Raw genomic sequence first — 17,201 nt, 5'->3', positions numbered from 1 at the left:
GTAAATGCTTAACAATGGACCCTCTGCAGGATTAAAGCCCTGATTTGTAGCAACTGCTACAAATTTCTGTAGTGTGAACACTCTCACCATGGCCATTTAAGTCACCAACATGATGTCACTAAACAGTTAGTTGGGAAGAAATGGGTATAATCGGTTCTCACAAGCCCCCGTGAGCCAAGTCCAGCTCACATGACTGAATGTGTGTTTCTCCCCCACACAAAACCCCCCAGTAGGGGTCCCTCACATTTTGCAATAAAGTCCACACTCCTTGCTCTGTTCCCCAAAATGCTCCATGATGAAGTGGCCCCTGCCCATCTCCCGGGCACCTCCTCCACCCCCTTTGCTCACTCACTGATTCTGAATTTTTTTTTCTATATCTTCATTGGAGTATAATTGCTTTACAGTGTTGTGTTAGTTTCTACTGTACAACAAAGTGAATCAGCTGTATGTTTACACATATCCCCATATCACCCCTCTTGAGCCTCCCTCCCACCCTCCCTACACACCCCTCTAGGTCATCACAACGCAATGAGCTGATCTCCCTGTGCTATGCAGCAGCTTCCCACTAGCCATCCATTTTACATTTGGTAGTGTATATATGCCAGTGCTACTCTCTCACTTCATCCCAGCTTCCCCTTCCCCCGCTGTGTCCTCAAGTCCGTTCTCTAAGTCTGCATCTTTATTCCTGCCCTGCCACTAGGTTCATCAGTACTGTTTTTTTAGATTCCATATATGTACTGCTTCTGAATTTTGACTGAACTCCCCAAGTTCACTCCCACTTCAGAGCCTTTCAACTTGCCCTTTCCCACTTCTTCTCCTTGTCATTCAAGCCTTTCAACTTGCCCTTTCCCACTTCTTCTCCCACATCCTTCTCCAATAGGATCTCCTATTCAGAAAGATCCTCCCTGACCACTCCATCTGAAGTTGCCACCTCTTAGTTCAGTACATTGTCTTGTTTCATTTATAGCCCTTGTCACCACCTGACTTAGCTTCTTTGTCATGTCTCTCCAGTAAAATTTAAACTCCGTAAGATGACACCTGTCTAGTTACCCCATGTAATTCCCGGCATTTAGAAGAATACTTGGCATCCAGTAAGTACTCAATAAATATGTGTTGAATATTGATAAATTAATTTGTTTTTAATAGTGAAAAAATTTTAAAACACATAAATGCCCAATGATAGGGAAATGGTAAAACTAACATTTATTGATCATTATGTGCCAGGTACTGTGATACATGTTATTTGTTCACCTCACTTAATATGTACAAAACTCTGTGGGGTGAGTACTATTGTTATCCACATTTTACAGAGGAGGAAATAACCAGAGAGGTTAAGTCATCTGCCCAAAGCTACACAGAGCCAAGGAAGTAAGTCAAACCCAAGTCAGCTCCACAGGCCCATCTAGAGCATCTAAGATTCCAGCGAGGGGGGTGAGGAGGCTTCACTTAGACCAATGAGCCCAGAAACACCCAAGTGCTAGTTTCAAGTGCTCGCTGAGCTATTATTGAAATAGCTTCTTTTTTCACAGTTGGCTGCTGCTCTTCAGAGTTGCAGTTCTCCTGGGCAAGAGCTCTTTAGGGAGGAAGAATAAGAAGCAAGACAGGAACTAAGTTTACATGAGTCTCTATCTTAACAGCAGCATAAGAACCCCCAAATCTCTCCCTGAACTTCAGCCATTAGCCATTACAAATCCGGTTTTCAAATAATATTGAATGGTATTACTATAATACTCACAATATAATGAAAAGTGAAAGCAGCAAGATAGAAAACTATATATTCTGTAGGAGCTCACTTTGGGGGGTGGGGGGCTAGAAGTTAAAAACACATTTGTATGTATATAAAATGCTTTGAAAAAGACCAGAGGGAAAAACACACCACAATGTTGGCAGCGTTTGGATTCAAGTGACTGGACTGTGTGTAATTTTTATATTCTTCTTTATAGTCTTCCTTATTTCCCAATTGTTTTCCAATGAATATGTCTTTTGTAATGAGAGGGGAAAAGTCTATATCATTACGTTTTTTTAAACGGTTGAAGATTTTAAAGGCAATGGGATGCAAAATTGAGAGAATGTTAAACAGCCCAGATAAGCAAGATTGGGAGACTGCAAATATGGTTTCTCCGGGGCCAGGCTGAAAGAAGCCTTGCGGGGAGAGGCCTCAGGTACTTAACCTGAGAAACAGCAGCTAGAGAAGTGGTCACAAAGGAGACAAGCACAGGACAGAGAGGGGATGGTGAGGAAAGGTAACAGGGTAGGTTAGGTTTCGAGGGTTGGTCCCTTCCCCCGACACTGGAGGGAGGTAAGTTCTAGGTTAGGGTAGAGTTTTAGGTTCCTGGACCCAATTCCAATACAGGGTGGGGTGTCCCCTACAATTCAATTCAATTCTGACACTATCGACCCGGAGATACCCTACGATTCCACAGGTTAAGGGATCAGTCCTACAAGACCTCCCCCCATTGCCTCCACTTCAGATTCCAATCACAAGCCCAGGTTGTTACCTGTGCTTCTGACCAACCTGCTACAGATTGGAGGTTCCCATCACCTGCTCCTTGGACTTCAGATGCCTACTGCAAGCCCAGGTTGCTACCTGTACTTCATTAAAAGGTATGAAATTTAGCCATTTTCAACAACATGGATGGACCTAGAGAATATCTTACTAAGTGAAGTCAGACAGAGAAAGACAAATATCATATGCTATCACTTACATGTGGAATCTAAAAAACAATACAAATGAATCTATTCACAAAACGGAAACAGACTCACAGACAGAGAAAACAAACTTATGGTTACCGAAGGGGAAAGAGTGGGGAGGGGATAAATTAGGAGTATGGGATTTACAGATACACACTACTATATATAAAATAGACAAGCAACAAGGATATACTAGCACAGAGAACTATATTCAGTATCTAGTAATAATCTATAATGGAAAGTAATCTGAAAAAATAATATATATATATTACAATCACTTTGCTATACACCTGAAACTTAACACAATATGGTAAAACAACTGTACTTCAATTTATAAAAAAGAGTCATGATGTCTTCAAAATGATAAAATGACATACCTCTGAGTTTCAGGGTCAGTATGTTGTGATCTAAACCAAGTCAAAAGCAACTGGAGAGCAAAGATGATGTACCCCTGCCACATCAAAAATCACTTCACAATTTCAGCTCCTTATTCAAAGCAAACACCAATTTTCCATTCAAATTTCCTTTTAAGCAGAGCTTAAATTTATCTTTTGCCTTATTTGTACAGTTTGAATTGATTTTTTTTTAGCAAATGGTCATTAATTTCTACATGGAAAATTGAGGAAGAAGCATACTCCTTTGGAATACCATTTTTCTATTTTATGTATGTGAAATAAATTACTCATAATAATTTGTAGGCAAAAATTGTTCAGGCTGTTGTGTGTATATGAGTGCGTTTCTGGGTGGGGAGAGTTCCATAGCTTTCCTGGGATACTTGGAGGAGCCCATAAGCCTGAAAAGGTCACCACAGTTCCAGATCTAACAATGGCTGAACTTATAGAAAAGTTAAGTGTCAGTGGCCTTGTTCCTTTGTGACAGTGTTAGTCCCTGGGCCCTCTATGAACCTTACTTATTTACAGTCATATGAAATTGCAAGGTCCATGTTCAGCAGAGTTGTGACGTAAACGAAAATGTGGGTTCAATCCCAGCTCTAGCTGTGTGATTCTGGGTAAAACATTTAATCTCTCTAAGCCTTTCATTTTATCCGTAACAACTGGCCAGGTCATTACAAGCTCAAATTAGATGACATAATGAACATGCTTTGTCCACTATATAATGTCCTAGAATTGTAGGGTTGTATTGTAAGGTACATAATGTCCTACAGATGAGGAAAATGAGGTGAAGGAGAACTAAGTAATTTACCCAAGATCAGACAACTAAGAATTGCTGGATTCAAACTGGATTCAGATCCAGATAAGCCTTCCCCCTCCCATTATCCCAGGACTCAGACAAAAGGATATAAATTATCATCCAGTGAGCCTTGGCCCCTTATTTTACATGTACAGAGATGCAGAACCCCTCAGAGATGCTCTAATTGCCTTCTAAAAGGCCTACAGGAGCGGTCTACCCCCCCCCAAAAAATGTGGGGGGTCTCAGGAGATAGTCTCAGACAATCCGCTATGTCCCAGGAAAGATGATAGAGGGACTGACTCCTGACAAAGGCTGGACACAGGTGCCTGCCCATCTGCAGCCACAGGTCTGGGTCAAAAGCTCTCAACCCTGGCTGCAGCTTAGAATCACCTGGGGAGGTGTAGAAAAAATATATATCAATATACATATATACATACATACATATACATGCATACACACATATCAATGCCAAGACTCCACCTAAGAGTATCTGCATCTGAATCTTTCAGAGTTGGAATCTAGACACCCATATTTTATAAAGCAAACTGGGAATGGTGTAGGTGGGTCACTGAAGCTCAACGTGCAAATGACGGTCCTGCTTCCTGGCTACAACCTAAGGAAAGTGAGGGACAGAGAAAGACTGCAATGGACTGAATGTTTGTGTTCTGCTAACATTCACATGTTGAAATCCTAAAGTGATGGTATTTGGAGGTGGGGCCTTCAGGGGGTGATTAGGTCATGAGGGTGCAGCACCCATGAATAGGGTTAGTGCCCTTACAAGAAGAGGCCAGAGAGCTTGGTGCTCTCTTTCTACCTGTGAGGACACAGTGAGAAGTCGGCCGTCAGCAGCCCAGAAGAAGGGCCCCACCAAAACCTGACCGTGCTGGCACCCTGATCTCAGACTTCCAGCCTCCAGAGCTGCAAGAAATAAATTTCTGTTGTTTAAAAGACACCCAGGCTATGGTACTTTGTTACAGCAGCCCAAACTGACAAGCCAAAGATGAATAATAAACGTTAGTGAAAATGAGATTAAACACATCACGAGAGCATAAGAAAGTATGAAGCTTGTCGGTAAAGGTAAATACATAGACAAAAAATAGCCCTGAGATGTTGCTGCTGTTAACCCCAGAAAGATAAAGAGACATGTCAGGCTACTGGGTGACAGGCTCAGGTCTACCTAATGCCAAGGATTTTCAGCCTCCACTGAGCTCTGCCGCCAGAAGCATCTGAGAGGAGCCCGAGACAGCAGAGTCAAGCCCAGACGCCAGGCAGATGATCCTGGCTGGTGAAAGTGAGGAAAGACCCAGACCCTCCACTGAGAGGCTCCAACCATCTCCATAGGTGTGCAGACAGGTCGGAGCAGAAAGGTAAGCACTCACAACAGAGGAGCACCCTTGGGAGAACAGGTCCTGGCTGGTGTTCCAGAAGGTTCTGGCCAGCCCCCGTGCCTCTGCTCAGAGTCAAGTCTGTACTGTGTGGATGGGGGGGGACATGACGTCCTCCCTCCGTGTGGTGCAGGAGTCCTTAAAGCAGTGTGGTGGATGCCATGACATGCCCTGTCTCCCCTTCAGGACTGCAGGTCCTTTCCCCCAGCTGCTGGGATGCTGTTGGCACACAGTCCGCACTGTCACCCCCTCAGGAATTGCCTTACCTGCAGCTGCCCACCTGGACCAAGGTCAGGACACCTTCAGGGCCGGTGGGGAGCGGAGCTGCATGCATCCAGTGTCTGGTCGATGAGGGAAGAGAAAGGCCTGGCCTCTCTGCCCCAACTCCAGACAACTCTGGAAGACCATCCAAGTTCTAGAGTCCTCTACCTCCACCCCATGAGGTCATCTGAGGCCTCTGTTGAGACGAATTGCAGCCCAACTTCTCCCTCAGCCCAATCCTGCTTCCCTCCCTTCCTCTCCCCCAGTGCTGATCTCAAGAGCACCCCCAACTCTGCATAAACATCCTGCACATTAATCCTTGTCTCAAGAGTCTGTTTCCCAGAACCTGGTCTGCAACAAGCAGCCTCCCACCCCTGCAGCAGCGTGGGAGCAGAGGCCCCAGAGCAATGTGGGAAGGAAGGCAGGTGTCCTAGGCACCGGAGGGTAAAGGATGGGCTTGACAGAGCCTGGCCCTTAGCCAAGCCAGGGCCAAGTGCAGGAGGAGGCGATGCCTGCATCCCAGCCCAGAAGATGTGGCTCTGTCTTAGCCGCATGGCCCCCAACTGGCTCCATAGCCTACTTGGGAAGACGGGGAAGGAACAGGGCTGAGTCCCAGCCAGGCGGCCTAAGAAATTTCCATGTCAAACAGCGTACAAACGTGGGAAAAAATTATTCTCATCAGATTGGAGTTTACGTCAATATCAAACCAAGATTAGTTCTAAGTAATAAAGGCAGGAGGGAACAGAGGCCCAGAGAGGTGAAGTGACTTACCCAAAGCCACCCAGCTCCCAGGTGCTAGAGCCCGGATGGAAAACAGGCAGTCCCACCTATAATTTATCATGTGCTCTGAGCCATCTGACCACACTGCCTCAGACAGCAAGCAAGGGCTACCTCTAATCCAGATTACAAACAGAGCCCAGAGACGTAAAGAGGCTTGGCCAGGGTCACACAGCTTCTTGGTGACAGTCTCCTCTATAGGAACATTTCTTGAGCAACTTTATACAAGCCTGGCACTATATGCACGGGCCAGATGCTACACCTCATAGGAGTGCACGTGTAGTGAAGGGGGACGGTGGGGTTAGAACAGTATTTATGTTGAGGCAATCTTCCTGGGCCACCTCCCCCTAGAGGGAGCCTGTGATGTGAAGGCAAGGCTCCTCCCTGAGACAACTACACCCAACGCAATCTGGCAAGTGTCACTTGCCTGCAGCAGAACCAGAATCACAAACCTGCCACGTGGGCCAGCACACACCAGCCAGCACCATCTGGACAGTAACCCCCAACCCTGCCCGCCGCCCCCCCAGCCTGTTTCCATTCCGCCCCCCAACCCAAGGAGGCACACAGGGTTCCCTGGAGGAACTTCTGAATTCAGCCAGCCCCTTGCAAGGAGGCCCCTACTCCACCCAGGAAGGCACGAGGGCTCCCTGCTCTGCGCCGGATGCCACAGGCTGAGCCACGAGCGTCCCCGAAGCGTCGCCCTGGCTCTGGATAAAACCGAAGCTGTCAGCATGCTAATTATTGAGAGGAGAGGTTGGGCACACTGACTGACAATTAATGACTCCATCTCTCTGTTTCCTGCTGGCATATTATTAATTCATTGTGCCTCTCCGGTGGGGCCGGAGAGATAATACAGACTGCGAAAGTTCACATTTCAATTTGCAGCCAAGATGAGAGGAGGGGTTTGGGGAGAAGCCTCAGTCCTCAGGGGGCGAGAGGGCACAGTGTGGGAAAGCCTCCTCCACCCACCCCCTCCTTCAACTCTCTCCTACAGGAAGGAAAGCGCGTGTCACAGAGGCTCGATCACAGAGGGTCGCTGGAGCGCGGCTCGTAATCGCCGAGCGACCGGAAACTCCCCTGGAGAGGGGCTATGTGAACAAATTGTGGTTCTAAGGAAACTGCATCTAAGGAATACTATGCAGCATGAAAGAGACACTGTGGTCATCTTTCTAGAAACTGCCAGGGAGAGATATCCATGATAGAATGTTAACTTAAAATTAAAAGCAAAATGCAGACCTGTACGTCTAATATGATTGCACTGTCATGACAGAAGGAAAGGGAGAGACAAGTGTTCCCAGCTTCAGCACAGAAATAAGGGGAAGAGAGTCACCACAGTGGATGATGGCTGGGGAGCGCTGAGATGAGGGGGGAGGGGGATGAAGATGGACTTGACCTCAGCATACCCAGGCCAGGTATGTCCAGCCACCCTACCCCACACCAAAGAGCACGCCCCCAAGTAAGTATTTCTGTACTCTCAGAACAGAAAGAGAATTTGCCTAACTCCTCCCTGTATTCTTTATAAATGTGGGGAGGGATGCAGCCCTCCCATCACCGAGATCAGCAGGTGGTGAGCAGCGTGGCCCGGTAGTGAGATGCGTACACACGGCAGAGGGTCTACACGGGGCTTCCCAGGTAAGAGGAGGAGGGAAGGGAGAGAAGCAAGAAAGGAACCCAACCCCACATTTATTCATTCCTTTCCACACTGGGCTTTGAAAAACAAATGAGGAAGAGAGGGGGTGAGAGGGGCCAGCAGCAAGGAGAGATGGAAGACGGTACAGGTGGGAGAGCAGGCCTCTTGAGGGGCATCCTGTGCTGAGAGGAGAAGCAGCCCCTGAAAACAGCACAGGCCAAAGGTCACAGCAGACTGGCCACAGGGCCTAAGGTGATGCACTTCTTTCTCTCCACCTCTGCTTTCTCATCTGAACGTTAAAAGAGAAATTAGGTGAGGCGATGTTTTTAAACGTCTTGCTCATCACAATACCCGGAATACCGCAGGTGGTCTGTATGTGTGTGTGATCTTCAGCACCAAGTATGTCCTTTTCTACATGTGTCTTCATCCATTCTGGCACTTCCGAGAGAAAGACACCCCTGAATCATCTGGAACCAGGCATCCAGGTGAGCGAAGGAAGGGCAAGGCAAGGCGGTGAGGGAGATGGGAAGCCCTGCGCGCTCACCCAGCTCTGCAAGGCCCTCCATCTTCTGGCTTTGGTGTCCTTACCTGTGATATGATGGGTGACCCCTAGGCTGCTCCGGCCCATTCCAGCTACACAGCACTCTGTGAAAAGCTTCCAAGTGAGAGACAATGGCTGCACTACACAGAAGTGACCACTTGGGGACACCATAAAACAGGAAAAATTATCTCAAGAAGCAGGGAAAGTGTGACAAATTGTGCCGCTGACAGTAGAGGGCGCCCCTTTCCCCATTTTCTTCAAAAAGGTGTCTCAGGGGATAGAATCGCTTCCTATCTTGACGTGTTCAGAAGGCTGAACGTCTTCTGAAGGTACCCAGGCATGGATCATGCTGGCAGAGAGGAGATGGTCGGGTGGCGGGGAGGAGAGATTGGCTCAGCTGTCCCTCAGAACAGACAAGACTGATGCTGCCAGAAAGGGAAGCACAGACACGGACTGGACAGCTGGGGCACATCAGGAATGAGAGCTGGGCTTCAGACTCACACATTCTCCTCCCCGCCTCCTCCTTCCTGACCTGGCCTTGAAGGGACGAACCAGGACAACAGAGACTCACCTGACCCCACTAAGTGCTGGCTCCTGGCACCATGCTCTGGAGAAGGTGACACATTCTGGTTTCCCTTAGGGCAGCCAGTGGCTCAGCGAAGGAGCAGAGAGGGTATGAGGGGTGAAAGTCACCAGGCACTGCGGGAGGGGGCTGGGCACCTGCACAGGGACCCCCGCTGCTTAAGCTCCCCACCATGCGTGTCCCCACAGCCTGCTCTCTGAGGGAAGCTTTCACAGAACTGCCAGAAGGTCTGAAGGAGAAAAAAAAGTAGGGAAAGGAAAGTCATTAGAGAACAGACGTAGAAGAAGACCATTTTTTTGAAATCCCTGGAAGACAGGTAAAAAAAAAATTCAAGGATGTGTGCTGAAGCTCCCCCAAAGGGCCATCCATCCTAAAGCCAGTTTCTCGGGGTCACCAGAACTGTGCTGGTTCCCAGGGTGGGCTGGGGGGTGGTGCCCTGTGCCGCTCAGAACTCCAAGAAGGCAGGGCATATGCTGCAGGTCCCCGCTTGGCTCGTGGCTTCCAAACGTGTTGTTGGCTAGTGATAACGCAGTGTGTTGAAGGCTCATGATTTCTGTGTTCCATTGGCACGTGTCCTGGTTTTTGCAAGGCTGTTATATATACTACAACCCTAAGAGCCTGAAATGCCTTGTCTGTGAGTGAGGGGGCTGAACTCTGCAGGGCTGCCTGCTCAAGCGCCTTCGGGGCAAAGCTGGTCCTCTAAACCGCCTGAATCAGCCCTGTCTGAGGCAGTAGGGAGTGATGGGGACTGCAGTGACCTTCCTGCCCCTCCTCAAAGCATACAAATTTAAATTGTATTAAAATATCGGATCATTCAACGAAGCACTTCTATTCAACTGAGCAAAAACTCTGCCCCTGTGCCCTCCTGGCAATGACATTTTTACAGACTCTAGTATTCTAAGAACTAACCCAGATGAGCCTGATTTTGCCAGCAAGTGACAGCATGTGGAAGGACATCCCCACTTAGTCTGACTCGTTCTGCATGGGGTTAGATGCCTTTCAAGAGTTCAGAGAAAAACTGGCCACATGGCTTTAAAAATTGAACCAGAAACCTTCAAGATTGAGACGTCTGGGGTTTTTTTTTGTTGTTTTTTTATACAGAATTTGTCACGGATGTTGAGTGTGGTGTGAAAGCTGGCGAGAATGTTGGTGGCGTGTTTGAGTTATCGTCTCTCCCAATCTGGCTGCCCCAGTCCCACCTCCCAAGATAGCACAGCTGCAGGGCTGTGGGCGGGAGTGATGGGTGGGATTTACAGGGCTGGGTCCTCCAAGCCTTTTCATTCACCACAGTCCACTGACCTTGCCATCAGAAGAATGGTTTCTGTAAAGCAACAGCAGTCACCCAGCCCTCAGGACCCCAGTTTCCTCATCTGTAAATGAGGCAGCCGGACCAGGAGGTGGGGAAGGGGAAAGGGAAGGGGAAGAAGGAAATGGCTAGTGCACACCGACTCTTTACCACGTGCTGGGCATTGTGCATTTCCTCGTTTCGCCACCTGAGAGCTGCTGGGGTCCGCTGACTTATGCAGCTGATCCCAACCCTGACTGCACCCTCTGTGCCACGGACTTCAGCAAACCTCCACGCCCTGCTGTAGACAGGGATGGCAAGTCACGGCTCTGGAAGGTGAGGAACCCAACATTAGGGGGAAAACAACCGAACACTGGACTAAGTACTTGGCATGTTCTTCAGAAAGGTCAACGTCCTCATCCACAATCTAGCTAAGGAAGAAAATGAAACCCTGAATGCTTGAATATTTTTCCCCAGGTCAAATAACACATGGTTCAGTGTGATCAAAGGAAGGTGTGAAGGAGGACAGTGCCCAGATGACCTGCAACTTAACCAACCTGGGTTTTCACGGCCCATGAGGCTTTACACCCCAAGGGCGGACGCTGGTCTAGACTCAGAGCCCTGAGCTCCCCGGACCCCATAACGCGTCTGGGGGCTGTCAGAGGCCGGGTGAGCATCGAGATCATGATTATAACCATGTCAACTGTTCATTGAGCAATCATTCATTCACTCACATATATTCACTAAGAGCCTGGGTGTCAGGCGTTGCTCCCAGCACTGTGACTATGGAGGGGACAAGGCTGCGTGGCGCTTGCGGGGCGAGGCAGTCAACTGCGTAGGGTGATGTGACCCAGAGTTACCAGATGTCTAGTTTAGACTATGTGGTGAAGGGCAACCTCTCTGAGGAGGTGTCATTTTAGCTGAGGTCAGAATGACAAGAATGGACCAATCCTGTTAAGTTCTGGAGAAAGAACATTCTGGGCAGAGGGAGGAACCAGGGCAGAGACGTAAGCCGGCACGGGCCTGGCCTGAATGAAGGCAGGTGGGCGAAAGTATAGGGAGGAAGGGAGAGAGTGGTCGGGATGAGGCCAGAAGCCACCCAAAGACCAGGTGGTGTGGGAATTCGTGAGGCAGAGAAAGGAGTTCAGATTTTACTCTGAGTACAAGGGCAAGTTATGTCACAGAATCACGGCTAAATTTACATCTTTTATAAACATCCCTGTCTGGTGAGTGAATAGACACATTCCTGATTACAGAGAAGCCAACACGAGGGAGAGGCCAACAGGGAGGCCACTGCAGTGGTCCGAGTGACAGTGGTACAGAAGAGACTGGCAGCCATGGGGATGGAGAAGTGCTCAGACTTGGAATATGTTTGGGAGATGTGTGGGTAGAGGGCTTACCAACTGATTGGAAGCGGCAGAAAAGGGCAGGACAGCAATAAAGGATCCTGAGAATCTTTGGCTTGGGGCAATGCACAGATGCGATGCCATTTACAGGAACAAGGAGGCAGGTGGGGTCTGTAGAGGGTCAAGGGTTCTGCTTCAGCCATGTTAGGTTCTCGATGCTGGTTAAACCACCACCAGTGTGGAGATGCGGGGCTAGCACTGGGCTACAAAAGTCAAGAGTTCTTAAGAAATCTCCATTCGGGAGTCATCTCTATATATGTGGACCTGGTTGAGGTCACCCAGGGAGACTGTGTAGGCAGAGGCGAGGCCCAGAATAACTCTGGGGCTCACCAACATTTTGAGGACCCACACCAGCATATGTGATATAATAAATATGGCCAAAATTTACAACAGATCAGCAAGGCAAGTATTATTACTCTCCTCCACTCTAAAAATGCAGAGAGCTTACAATCAGCCCCAGGTCCCACAGTGTACAAGTTTAGAATCAACCCCACTAGTTTGAATTGGGTTCCTGTCACTTGCCCGGGCTGTGTAGTCACTGCAGGGGATACTAAGGTGGGCAGAACACCTCCGTGGAATAAGACAGGAGTTGAATCAGAGGGCCTGGTGTGAATCCTCATTAGCTGTGAGATTCTGGACAACTAACGTAACCTCGTCAAACCTGAGTTTCCTAGTGTGTCAAATCACATCTTTCTTTTTTTTTTTTTCATTTTGCAAATATCTATTAAGAGTCTATTACGTGCCGGGTACTGTGCTAAGTGATGGAGACACAATGCGATTCAGACAAACTTCTCTGCTCTACAGTCTAGTGGAAGAGACAGACATGTAAACAGGCAATTACAATATAGCGTGATAAGTACTATGATTATGGAAATACTGTTTCCCTCTTCATAGAGTAAGTTGTACCAACCTACGCAGACTTTAAAGTTACACATATTTTCCTTTCTTCCAAATCCAAAGGCAATAATAGTCCCATATGAAATGTTTCCATTCTTTATAATAGTACCTGTGATTTCCATTAGAATAAATAACATGCAAAGCGTCTAGCACGTAGCCAGTGCTCAATCGATAGCGGCCGCTGTTATTAAGACTTGGGTTTTTTGACCTAACGCCACCTCTAGCTTTGCAGCTCATTTTCCTTTCTGTAAATTAGAAATAATAATAGCTGGTCCATAGGGTCATAGTGAGGGTCAGATAAGACAGTATATATGAAAATATTTTGGAAGCTTGAGGGAATTATATTACAGCATTAGTAAAACATGGTTTCATGCCCACTTGCTAGAGCTATAAAACTTAAGTGTTAAACAAAAGGTCTCATAACCAGTACATTGGGCCTATGGAAACCTTTTAACAGGTTCTTTGGGAAATAACATTCCGCACAAGAAAATCTGCTTCATCCAAATGACCTACAGTCCGTCTTCAGGAAAACGGAGACCCTTTCCTTGAAGTCTCCTCCTACCCTCCCAACTCCCCCTCCCAGCATTTAGCTCCCCCAGGCAAAAGCAAAAATGCTGGAAACAGCCCAGGTTGGTTTCTAGTCTGCTTCGTGCGGCACCAGAGTCCTGAGTCAGCGCCAAGGAGGCAGGATCTGTAAAGCGGGTGGTGTGCGTGTGCCATAGGCTGTCAGCTGTGTGGGCGGTGGACAGGGCCTAGGGAGGGGCTGGAGCTGAGGAGCAGGAGGAGCTGAGGAGGGAGGAGCAGGAAGCTGGCAGGGCCACCGACAGACTCCTTCCTGATTTCCTACTGCAGCAAATCCATGCTCTGCAGAAAGACCAGGCTGCCCTGTCCTACTGCCAGGAGGAGCCTGTCTATAAAAGGTTAAGTCCGGAAAAGCTAGAAGGCAGAAGACAGAAGAGAGAAGAAGGCTCCATCTCCCCAAGGTGCACCACAGACACGGGGTCCTGAGCAGCCCTGAAGGAGGGCAGAGAACAGACTCCCCACTTCCTCTGCTGATTGTTCAACTGGAGGGCCTTGTGCAGTCAGCAACCTGCACAACTGCACAGCTGACCCAGAGAACTCAGTTACCTCTTTCTCTGGAAGCTAGCTGATTGGAATAGGTATCAATTCCCCTCAGTGCGTTTATTTCATCACTCATTCAACAAACAGTTATTGCGAGTCAACTACATATGGGACATTATTCTATACACTGAAAATAAGCAAAGTCCCTGCTTTCAAGAAGCTTACATTTCAGTGCAGGGAGACAAATGTACACACACAAAATACGTGTGTGTGTGTCTGCGTCTGTGTCTGTGCATGTATCTCTATGTGCTTGTATGTGCACGTATGTGTGTGTTGGGAAAATGATAGCAAGGCTATGATGAAAAATAAAGCACAATAAAGAGACCTCAACAGAGAGGGGTCAGGAAGGTCTCTCTGAGCAGGGGCCTCAGTGAAGTGGGGGGTGAGTGCTCTGAGGGGAAGAGCACTCCAGGCAGAGGGAACAGCAAAGACGAGGGTCCTGCGGTGAGGTGGGTTCAAGAAATGGCCTGAGGCCAGCAGAGCTGGAGCAGATGAGTGGGGGAAAGATACAGAGATGAAGTCAAAGACGCCTGTGCATCTTTGCAGGAGAGAAGTCAAGGTCAAAGTCGAGGAGGGAGGTCACGCAGAGCCTTGTAGACGATGCTAAGGACTGGGGTTTGTTCTGTGGGGTGAGCGCCGCTAGAGGGTTCTGAGCAGAGGACTGATGCAATGGGTTTCTGAAGACTCTTTCATGGAAACTCTATTCACTATCTTTCCAGCTCCTTTGTAAATCCTTTTTTTAAAAAGAAAAAAAGAAAAAAAAGGAAAGGCAAAAAAGGACGATTCACTGCAGTGAGGGCGACAAAAGCCTGATTGGAATGGGTTCCAGAGGGAATTGTAGGAGAAAATTTAGAGATAGAGTGAATAGACAAACAGGCTTATCATGCTCTACGTGGGCACCAGACCTCCACATGGAGTGTGATGAGGGGTTGGTCCACAGAAACAGGAGGAATGGCCTGGAACAGGGGCCAGATGCAGCAGGTGGTCAGTGCCGGTGAGAGCTCGTACAAACCTCTTTGACTGCTTCTATTTTCCCAGTGAAGTAGGAAAGCAATTGTGGTCATGAGCTAGGAACAGGCTGGCAAGAGATGTTGGGGTTTGAGAATGAAGGGAAAAGTGTGTGAACTAATCTCTAAAAGAGTGTGAGGGTGGATGAAAAAGGAAAAGTAGTGGGATTTCTGGGCAGGACTAAGGGTGGACCTGAGGTAGGGGTCACAAATTTACAGCCAGACCAATGAGCACAGCTGTGAGTTTTGCTATAGCAATGTTCAGCTGCCCAGGTGCAGGTGAAGAAGAGGTGGCAGGTGGGATTTAAGCAGGGCTGGAGTTTTGCCAGACCAGTATAATGGAGCACCAGAGGGGCAAGGAAGTCGAGGGTGAAAACAAGGAAGTGATCACCACGATGGTGAAGCATGAAGTGGGCTGAGCAACTTGGGAGTCATCCAGCATCCTGGCCCTCGGCTACTGACTGGCTCTACCTTAGAAGGTGGCAGGAGAAAGAGCTGAGAGAGTAGCAGGAGACCTCAAGTGAAATGTCACCATTTTTCTCTGGAAAGTATTTTTGGTGCTTACAATGGAGTTTAACTTGATAAGATGGGAAATGAGGATACGGCTGGGGAGGGGGCAGTGACAAAGTAATAGGATCAACGTCTTGTGGAGGCCAGTGAGATTAAAGAATCTTGGAAATGCAGCACCAGAGGGAGTGCACTGGACAGAAAGGAGGTGACAGTCAGACAGTGGGATGAGTGAAACTGAGACCGTGGAGCAGTGCAGTTACGACACGGTCCAGGCTAGCCAAGGAGATGAGGTCTCAGCTGGAAGCCTGGAGCAGAATCATCGGGGAGAAGAGGTTAAGGAACCAAGGGGCCAGGGTACAAGAAGAGTTATCTAAGTGGATATGGAAATAACTAAGAACTGCCGGCAGGAGAAGAGATGGGGAGAGAGGCAGTAAACCAAAAGCTGAAATCTTCCTGGCATGAAGGAGGGTGGTCTGGGCGTCTGTACATGGCTGCAGCAGGAAGGAACAGCAGGTGGTGCTGTCTGATGCCACGAGCTCCAAACTGGCGTTTCAGGACAGGTATGAGGAATAATGGTCTGGAAGCAACAGCGAGAAGCAAGGAGACACATACCCCACCTTCAGGCTCAAGGGTACAAGACAGTGTGGGAGGCAAGACAGCCATCACGTGACGCGGCTGCAGGTCAAGTAGCATTCTTGGGAGAGAGGCAGGTTCCACTTAGAACAGGAGGTGAAGGGACTGTCCAGAGAAGGCTCTTGCTGATGATGGAACATGAGTCCTAGCCAGGGCGATATCAGGGAATTTGGGAATTTGGGGAGAGGAGGAAGGGGATCAGACTAAGGCATGCACAGAGCCTTGTGGGGAGGGAGTTTGTGGTGAGGAAAAGGTCTTGGTGGTATTGACCACAGAGATCTCCCAACAGACTGCAGTGACGGCTGTGAGTGCTGGGAGCAGGGAGGGTGTGGCCACATCACTCCCACTTTGTCCGCAACCCACTCCATCTAGAACCTTGCCCCATCACCCTACTGAAATTGTTCCCATTAAGGTCACCTCCATATTGCCAAAACCCAGTGATTCCTCTCCATCATCATTTTATTTGACCTTCCAGCAACATCCAACACAGATGGTGTTCCTTCTGACACACCCTTCTTTTTGATTCTCTGTCCCTGTGCCCTCCGGTTTTCTTCCTACCACTCCAGCCACTTCTTCTCACCTCCTTTGTGGGCTCCTCCTCTACCGCTAGTCTTAGAGGTTGACATGACCTCAAGCCATTGGTGTGTCTGCTCTGGCTCCCCTCCTCATGGACCCGCCCTGATGAAAGCACAGTCTCCCACCATCCCCACAGTCACTCCATCCTCCAACTAGCAAACGTTTAACTTAGAGAAAGACCTAAGAGTTATTCACAAATCGCTAGGCATGGTGAAGCTAAGTTTTCAGTGAGTGTTGTAGGAATTCTTGAGTTAGGTCGTATGACAGGCGTTGAGCGACATGAAGAATGTGCAAGACAGTCTCTGCCCTCAAGCTGTTCAGCATCCTCTTAAGAAGACAAGACAGAGGTGCATAAAAATATAGGACTTCTGGAATACGAAGAAATACCAACCATAAGAGTTGTACCGTATTCAAATGGTCATCTACTTTCTCCTACTTGTTTTTCAAAGCCATGATGAGATGACTTACCACCTATAAGGTCACCCTGGGAATTAGCCCCATGTCTCTCAACCCCCAAGCCAGTGCTCTTGCCATGGCATCTCAACGGGTGGTTGAGATAAGGAGGACTGCGAGAACTAGAATATAAAAGGCACTGTGCCTTCAGAGTTAGAAGCACGGATTCTAGAACCAGACTTCCAGGGTACAAATCACTAACGAACCTCAAACCACATGAACAATGCAGTAACTATCAGAGTGACCTTGGGAA

Source organism: Pseudorca crassidens, chromosome 2, assembly GCF_039906515.1.
Source record: "Pseudorca crassidens isolate mPseCra1 chromosome 2, mPseCra1.hap1, whole genome shotgun sequence".
Classification (NCBI taxonomy): Eukaryota; Metazoa; Chordata; class Mammalia; order Artiodactyla; family Delphinidae; genus Pseudorca; species Pseudorca crassidens.
The sequence above is the reverse complement of the archived record's forward strand: the minus strand, read 5'-3'. Positions refer to the sequence as shown.